The sequence below is a fragment of the Myotis davidii genome, unplaced genomic scaffold, assembly GCF_000327345.1.
Source record: "Myotis davidii unplaced genomic scaffold, ASM32734v1 scaffold600, whole genome shotgun sequence".
Classification (NCBI taxonomy): Eukaryota; Metazoa; Chordata; class Mammalia; order Chiroptera; family Vespertilionidae; genus Myotis; species Myotis davidii.
In genome coordinates, this window is record NW_006291976.1 from 199,625 (window position 1) to 206,224 (window position 6,600).

Sequence of the window (6,600 nt, forward strand, 5' to 3'; positions counted from 1 at the left end):
TCAGTCCTTTCACACTGAAACTGTGATTTACTTAGCAAGCAGCAACCTCTCAAGGACTCACAGAAGGCACCACTTCATAACTTGGTATTCAAAAATCTTCCCAGCTTCTCCAGCTCTTCTAATTATCCCCTGCCCTGAACTCCATACCACATACAACCTGCACCTCAGAATTTATCACGGTGAATGATCTGCTTCGTGCTGTGCACAATCATTTCTTGCATTTTAGGTCTACAAGTCCTGCTGATTACTGCTTCTAAACGTTTCACGCATTGATTTCTTCACCCCCGTCTTAAGCCTCACCTCTGATTTTCTTTTCTTTTTTCTCTTTGAAATCTTTATTGTTCAAAGTATTACATATGTCCCTCTTTTACCCCCATTGACCCCTTCTAGCCCACCCTCACCTGCTGCCCCAGACCTTCACCACCCATTGTCTGTGTTCAGGGTTATGCATCTATGCACACAAGTTCTGTAGTTGATCTCTTCCCACCCACGCCTTCCCTCTGAGATTCTGATTTTCTGCACTGCTACCAAATGAGTTTCATGAAACTTGCAAATTGGTCTCCTTAACTGAATTTCATCCGTGACTTTCAGCAGTGAAATCCAAACTCCTATTCATAGAAGTGTGACTCTTTCAAACTGTTGTCTGCTAGTTCTCTCTCCTCAAACCTCTCTGATCCCACCTCACACCCAGGGCTCCATCAATAACAAATTATTTGCTCCTTCCCATGCATGCTTCACATTTTCGCTGTATTGATCTGTAACCACCTAACTTAAAAAGAAGATAATTACTTTTAGTACTCAGAAATTGGAAGCTTACTGGTGTCCCCCCTCCCTTCTAACAGATTAAAGATCTTTGGCACCTTTTAATTGTTTCAAATGCTTCTTACATGTTGTTCAGATACTTATACTTCAGAAAACAATAAATTTGAAAATTAAAGGTGAATTTTAAGTGTATTAGTTGGTTTTTTAATTGTAAAAACTTACTAAGCTTTTCTTAAAGGGGCAGGGTGTTCATGATTCTGAGTTCCATCCACTGTCTTTGTGGTGTTCAATGAACAATTTATCACAGTAGAGATAAAAAGTGATTTCAGAAGCATTCCTGAATCTTAAACAGCACAGAAACTTGTTTGATTAACTGCCTTTGACAATGAAATGATAAGAAACTAAAGTGGTTGGGTAGCAATGGGAAGGAAAAGAAAGGAATGGTTATGAAAAGCCTCTGAAACAGAGGTTCTCAACCTGTGGGTCGCGACCCCTTTGGTGGTCGAACGACCCTTTCACAGGGGTCGCCTAAGACCATCCTGCATATCAGATATTTACATTACGATTCATAACAGTAACAACATTACAGTTATGAAGTAGCAACGAAAATAATTTTATGGTTGGGTCACAGCATGAGGAACTGTATTTAAAGGGCCAGAAGGTTGAGAACCACTGCTATGAAAGAAGTCCAGATATTTGAAAGAGATGTTGGGTGCCTAGAAAGATAAATCCAGTGTCAGCTACTCCGCAGTTTGAGGTGCCACCCTCCCTTCCTCGTTTCCACCTGTTCTCTTCTTCCTTCTTGGGTCAGATAGAGAAGTGAATTTTATTGCCCCATAGGAAATAACCAGTTTTGTATCTAATTTAGCAATCTTATTTCAGCATTTCTTCCCTAACAGACTAAAATTTCAGTTGTTCATATGCTTCTGTAAGCAGTGATCTTGTCCTCCTGCTGGTTCTTTCACTAATGGGTTGAGTAAAACTTTGACATGTGCTAAAAGTAATTTTGTCTGAGTATTTTGTATTATGGTGACTAACTGTTGGTAAACCCAATCTGTAAGTATAATCACATTTAGAAGACCTGTTTGGTGTAAGCCAAGCTTTTGTTTATGAAGAAGTATCCATGGGTCATAAACATACCGAGGTGTTTGGCTGCTGCTGGGCTCCTACAGTTCACTGAATGACAGAAAGAAATTGCAAGCTATTGTCACCCTCCCCCCACCCCTCCTGATCACCATGAGTGACATCATTATTCTTCAATGGGAGCGCTGTGGAGGCAGGCAGGGAGCTTTCCAGTGGTTCTCTAACACAGGTAATCTTTTGAAGTCCTATTTCTTTCAGAGTGGCATTGTCCAATATGGTTAGTAGCCACTTAACCACATGTGGCTACTAAAATTTCAATTAATTAAAATGAAATAAGCCCTAGCTGGTTTGGCTCAGTGGATAGAGCATCAGTCTGTGGACTGAGGGTTCTGGGTTCGATTCCAGTCAAGTGCACTTACTGGTTGTGGCTTGATTCCCTGCCCTGGTAAGGGCACATGCGGGAGGCAACCAATCGATGTCTCTCTCTCACATCGGTGTTTCTCTCTGTCTCTCCTCCTCCTTTCCACTCTCTCTAAATATCAATGGAAAAATATCCTTGGGTGAGGATTAACAAAAAAAAGAAGAAGAAGATTTAAAATTCAGTTTCTCAGTTGGACCAGCCGCATGCAAGTGCTTGGCAGTCACATGTAGCTTTGGCTACCATTTTGGAAAATGCAGATATGGAACATTTACATCTTTGCCAAAAGTTCTATTGGACAGTGCTGGTACAGGAAATTTCAACCTTAAGTGAAAAGGTACAATAAAGCAGGCTGTCCCAGTCCCAGGAGCACTTCTCTGGAATTCTGGCTTGAGGGATGAAATATGTAAAAAGGCATCGCTATTCTACACCATGCCATGACGTGCTTTTCACATCCTCCCTCTAGCTTTTCCAGGAGCACTGATTCATGAATGCAATTTATCAGCTGCAGCATGAGCTCTGCATGTGCACCGTAACCACTTCATGTGAGCTGAGGCACTTTGAAGGGAAAATGTGCTATAACCTAGCAAATGGGATGGGGCTTCCTACTGATATGATTGTTCTTCTTACATTTATTCTACTTATTTTCTAGACATACACTGACACTGGAATGTACAGGTTTTTGTGGTCTGTGGGAAATAGCCCCAGAATAACTTAGGTGAAAGGAAAATAATGCGGACCTTTGGGTGTTCCTTCAAGATGATAAGTCATGATGAAACATTAGCTAGAATTCGAGGAAATAAGCAGAAGCCATAGTGAAGTGGTAGCACTCAGACCTCTGCAGCCTAACCCTCCTAGCATATGGCTCTATATGGCACCATTGATAGCTTTGGAGAGTTGCCTCTTTAGATTACAAACTGCCTGGGGAATGACCATGTTTACTTTGTGAGACATTTAGCACCTGGTAAATGGCACTCAATTAATATAACCTAATATAAAGTAGAGAATTATAACAGTTGTTGAACAATGAGGAGATTTGCTGCCACTCCGGGCCTCCTACTTGAGGTGGAAAGGATGCTGGTGATGACCATAGCCTAGGCTTTGGCTTCAGGTTTGCAGGTCCAGAGACTGAATTTTGATAGGGAGGCCAGAGTTGATCAGGAGCTCAGTGCCCAAGGTTATAAGACAGTGATCAAGTCCCTTTGGTTCCTATATAATGGAAGACATTTCTTTCCAGAGACTAAACTTTAACAAATTACACTCGTTACATGTTTTTGCTTGTAGTTCCAGGCATCCCTTTGTCAGTATTAAGGCTCTGAGGAGGTAGCAATAGTCCTCATAGAATAAAATGCAAATGATGTCCCCTGGATTTGTGTCATGTGGCAGCCTGGGAATCCTAGCACAGATAATTGAAGAGTTTTGAGGTCAATATTTTTTACTCTGTGGTAAGAATGGACAAAACAATAGATCATGTCTCTCTGGTGATTGGCTTGTCAAAGTCTTCTCCATGCTTCCCTCTTCGAGAATGTGGCCAGTGCTTGTTCTTAGCTTTTTCCTTTTCTAGGCTCCCAAAGACTGTTCACTTTCTAGTATATGATTTTTGCTCAGATGTAGTTCACGTCAGCCCCAAGCAGGGACACTTTTAAAAACCATTAACATGCTTTGCCCTGTTGTTGTAAATAATCAAGATTGGACTAAAGTGGATGTAGATGTAGAAATATAAATACGTTTTGAACTATCTACCCCTACTTTCCATTTAACTCACCAAATCATCTTTATCCAAGATTAAAAAGGCTTAATCAGTGCAAGAAATGTTTTTTTCTTTGATGTTCTATTAAAGTTACACTTAACATCACTGTTTTCTATTGTGAAGGGCAGTAGAAAATAAAATGTGGGTAATGATATTGTTGAAATCAGATTGCCTGGGGCTCTTATATAACTTAACCGCTCTGTATTGCCCGTCTGTAAAATGAGAATAACAGTAGTGCCCTTTTTATAGGGTTGTTGCAAGGACTGACTGAAAGAACTATGGCATGTAAGTTGCTTAGAACAGTGCTTGGCATGGACAACACGCTTGGCAATGTGAGCTTTTCTTCTCCCTCTCCCCATCTTCATTCTCACTCTCCATCTTCTCTCAAAGTTTTAATTAACTATTTTAGTGTAAAATTATTTTTACCATGAAGTACACAACCATGGTTCCGAAATCTGTGAACATTGCATCGTGTTGTAATTGAATAAATGTATTCTCGAATTTTTCCTTTCTGTCTAGGTTGTTCTCCTATTAGCGTTTGGTTACCATAACTACCTGCATGTTTAATGCCTCACTCCAAATTATACCCCATTTCCACCCTAATCCCAGCAAGATCTTGTTACCTGATGTGTAAGCTCACAATGACTGGCTCTTTAACAGATGCATGGGATTTTTCTATAGTAAGCAGCTAATCAAAACATCTAAGCCGAGACTGACTGGCTCCTGCCACCAAACAGTCTTTTGTGATGCCTCCTCCTATGATTATAAGGCACAGCGCTCAGGGAAAGCAGACTCATCTTAATAAAATTACAGGCACAGCATAACTAGCGAAGTAAATCTGCTGGGAAAAATAATTGTGCTCCGAAGCATACGTGATTTAGGATTGCTGCATAGAAATATGTCATTACTCCCTTCCACTACTATGGATAATTGAGTTGATTGCTACTTAAAACACAGTGAACTTTCTGCATGTGAAAACAGAAATTCATAGTTTGTTATTCCCTACTTTCCTTACTTAGAGAACTAAAAATCAGCCATCCCAAGTCCCGAACCAGTGAAAGCCTCAACTGGCAAAACAGTGGGGTCTCAAACCTAATGAAATGGGAGGAATCAATTATCTTTTTGTTTAAAAATTTTTTTTATATATTTTATGTTAATCCTCACCCCAGGACATGCTTAGAGAATGGAACAGAGATAGAAAAAGAGAGAAACACAGATGTGAGAGAAAAACACCGATTGGTTCCTTTCCTTACATTTCCCAACTGGGGATTGAACCCACAACCCAGGTATGTACCCTGCCCAGGAACTGAACTGGCAACCTTTTGGTGCACAGGATGACGCTCAACCAACTGAGCCATTCTGGCCGGGCAGATCAATTATCTTGACCCCTTGCCACACAATGTATCAGTGTTTCTATTGAATGGGGAGTGCAAGTCAAAAGCTTTCAAGAGCTGGGAGACACTAACAGGGGCAGAGGATATGGCTACCTCCATGAAGAAACAACACTGCTATCAAAATCAAGGAAGTTTAACCAATTCTGCTCTGGTTAGGGCAGGTGTTACTATCCAAGTGATTCAGGCCAAGGGGAACATGGGGCCTTGTAGTAATCTGGTAGGAATCAGAATCATATAGGTTGGGAGGTCCTTTCAAAATAGTGCGAGAGGTAACAAAAGCAGGGCCTCGCCCCAGAAAAGAAGCTGTCAGGTAGGGGAGATTCCAAAGCTCCTTTCCAACTGAGCTGGGGCGCAGGACCAGGTTTCAGCCTTACAATCCAGCCCCAGTTGTAACCCAGTGGAGGGAAAACTGGAGATAGGAGAGGACTAGTCATGCAGGTAGACCACATAGAGTGGGATGTGAACGGAGAGCATCCACTGGGCTAGATTCAACCACAACCACCAGATGCTCTGTGAAACAGCGGTCACCTGATTCCTTAGTACACAAAGTGCTTCCAATATCCTCTTTTTATTTATTTAGCCTCACCTGAGAGTATTTTTAAAAAATATTTAGTATTGAAAGTATTATATATGTCACCTTCTCCCCTCCCCCCATTGACTCCTTCTAGCCAGCCCCAGGCTTTCACCACCCTATTGTCTGTGTCCATGGTTTATGTATATACACATACAAGTTCTTTGGTTGATCTTTTCCCACCCACCCATCCACCCACCTGCACCTTCCCTCTGAGATTCATCAGTCTGTTCCATGCTTCTATGTCTCTGGATCTATTTTGTTCATCAGTTAAATTTGGTCATTAGGTTCTACATATGAGTGAGATCATGCGATATTGTTTTTCTCTGACTGGCTTATTTCACTTAGCATGATACTCTCCAGGTCCCTCCACGCTGTCTCAAAGGGTAAGAGATCCATCGTTTTTACTGCTGCATAGGATTCCATAGTGTAAATATACCACAGCTTTTTTAATCCATTCATCTGCTGATGGGCACTTGGGCAGCTTCCAGATCTTAGCTATTATAAATTATGCTGCTATGAACATAGGAGTGAATACATTCTTTCTGATTGGTGTTTCAGGTTTCTTAGGACATATTCCCAGAAGTGTGACCACTGGGTCAAATGGCAGTTCCATTTTTAA